Source organism: Tamandua tetradactyla, chromosome 9, assembly GCF_023851605.1.
Source record: "Tamandua tetradactyla isolate mTamTet1 chromosome 9, mTamTet1.pri, whole genome shotgun sequence".
NCBI lineage: Eukaryota > Metazoa > Chordata > Mammalia > Pilosa > Myrmecophagidae > Tamandua > Tamandua tetradactyla.
This window is the reverse complement of record NC_135335.1, coordinates 79,871,386-79,874,125: the sequence shown is the minus strand read 5'-3', so window position 1 is coordinate 79,874,125 and position 2,740 is coordinate 79,871,386. Positions and strand designations below refer to the sequence as shown.

Here is a 2,740-nt window from a genome sequence, read left to right as displayed (position 1 = left end):
GAATGGGTACAGACACATCTTCATGGAAAACATCTAATGAAAAGTTACCACCCAAAGTTGGGTGGGTCACACCTCCATAGAAACAATAAAAAGATCCCACCAAGCAATTTTGAATGAGGATTAAAGGACATGGCTTTTCATGAGTACACAATAGCTTCAAACCAGCATAGCATAAGAGTGTGAAAATCTTTGGAGCCATATCTTATAAGGACTCTGTTTTTGTGGAGTTAACCTCCAGTAACCCTACTAGGTTCTCACAATGAAGAGTTCAGAAAAGTCCCTTCATGACTTTGAGTGCAGGAAGGGAAAAGTAAGCATTCTGAAGTAAGCCTAGAGCATTCTGCATTACAAAGTGCCACATTAAAGAGGAAATGTCTACACCAGAACTTCACCCAAACTGCAAAAAGGGTAGGTACTAGACTCCAGCCCCCCACTAGCTGTTCTGTCTCACTTAATATGAAAAAACAAAGTAAAACTTATGAAAGTCACAGCCCAGAGAAAAAGTCTTTCAAAATAACTGAGATTTAATCAGACAAATGTGAATGGTTCCTTTCCCCCAAACCTTATGAAAACAGGCTCACAGTATAAAAACAATGAACTACAGCTGAAAGATTTCCATAGTGTATTGAATTATGTATCCTAGTTTAGACTTGCTCCTAATCTTAATTCACATTCCTGCGTGTGTGTGTGTGTGTGTGTGTGTGTGTGTGAAACCATTGTAGATATTATTTTTAATAATGCCCAATGAAGCAGGTGGATCTTATCCAGGTTACTGGAGGCCTTACGAAGAAGACACAAAAGTCACAGAGGCAGGATGTCAGAAGTACCCTAAAGAGAAAGGAGAGGACATCAATATGTGAGGAAATTCGAGATATCCCAAAGATTGCAGCTAACACCAGAATGTTATAGTCTTCAGGGAGAAAGGAAGTCTTACTGATTTGGGACTTCTTATGACCTCAGAATGATGAGTCAATAAGTTCCCATTGTCTAAGCCAACACAAGTTTGTGATATTTTTGACAGTAGCTCAGACAAACTAAAATAATCTACAAGGTAAAGTACATATTCTAAGGAGGAGTTCTTAAGGAAGCCCAAAGTCAAAAGGGAAGACAAAGAAACTAGAGGAATTGAAGCCTCTACCATCTATAGCTAGAGAACACATTAAAACAGACAAACCTTTAGCTAGTTAACATGGAAGGCTGATTAATATCTGTTCCTATCCTGATAAAACAGTCCAGGTTTCAATAAAAACTTAACAAATCATGCTAAAAGGCAATAAAAAAGCACAGTCAACCAGACTCAGACTTGGCAAAGACTTTGTAATACTCAAAAGGGGAATTCAAATAATTATGATTAATATATTAATGTCTCTAAAGGAAAATGTGGAAAAAATAGATGGGTACTGTAAATAAAGATATGGGAACTCCAAGACAAAACCAAAAGTAAATGCAGGATATCAAAAACATTATAACAGAAATAGTGGGAAAGCCTTTTAACACAAAACAATGAATCCTCTTCCTTAAAAATAGTTCAGGCTGAGAGCTTTTTACCTCTTCAGCAGCCTGCCCACTGCATTCCAAAAAGAAACAGCAACACCCCCTGATGAACACATGGCTTACATTTGGGATTGCTTCATTTTGAGGACTGAAGGCAAGGATAGTGCCTTCATTGCACATGATTGTGGAGACTTGATTTTTATGGACCTGCTTATTCATAGAAAGTGGCAAGTGATGAGCAAAGTATATGCAGTTGCACTTATTGACTCTGGACATCATACAGGATGCCAACTGGGAAGTGATGTACAGTTACTAGCATGCATTAGGCACCATTACCATGAATGGGTGACAAATCCCAAGCCTTTAGATAAGCCTGCAACTCCTGTTTTGAACAAGGAGTTTTCTATGATCTCTGATGGTACAGAAAAACACAGTTTAGCCCCTTCCTCTAGCCGTCAGTCAATTTCTAAATACTTTTAAAAAGTTTTGAAAGCTACAACAACCAAGAATTTCTCTCAAATGTCAATAGTATCTAGAAGCTCTGCAAAAAGAAAGCAAAGAGCTTAAGCTACTTTTTTGTCACCTAAATTTCTTTGTTCCTCTATAGTTTTTCTCTGGTAGATACTAGAAGGAAAAGAATGCTCATACACAGTAATATATTCTCACTTGAAGTTTGATTTGTTACTTTTTAAAAAATGAATAGGTTCTGTTTTGTAGCCTATTGATGAACCAAGTCAGTCCCATAATTAATATTTTAAAGAATTAGTCAAGTTTGATAATTTTTCTTTTGAAAAGCTACTTTCATATAGTATACTAGAATGACATCAAAAGTGTGGTTGACAGGAATTAAATATCAAGTCAATGTTTGATTTCTGTAATGTTAATGCCATATTAAAATTAAAAGCAAACAAAGAAAAGTTAAACAGCATAAGTAGAATCGACCCCCAAAACCACTATTACAGAAATGGAGAATTCCTTTGATGGTTCCATCATCTGATTGGATATAGCTGAGAAATGAATTAGTGAACTTGGAGATACATCAATAGAAATTTAAAAACTGAAATACAAAGAGAGAAATAAGAAGAAAAAACAACAGAAGAGAACATCTAGGAATTGTGGGACAATTTTAAAATATCTAACCTTTGAAAAATTGGAATGGCAGAAGATGAAGAGGGAAACAGCAGAAAAAACTATTGATTTAATAATGAAACTTAATGTTCAAAAATTAATGCCACCAACACCAAGC

The 2,740-nt window shown here is 35.8% G+C and overlaps 1 pseudogene; it reads left to right on the top strand.

Moving 5' to 3' along the window:
* Positions 1-259: 259 nt before the first annotated feature.
* On the top strand, positions 260-2,061 carry LOC143645736 (putative protein ARB2BP pseudogene; annotated as a pseudogene).
* The last annotated feature ends 679 nt before the right edge of the window (positions 2,062-2,740 follow it).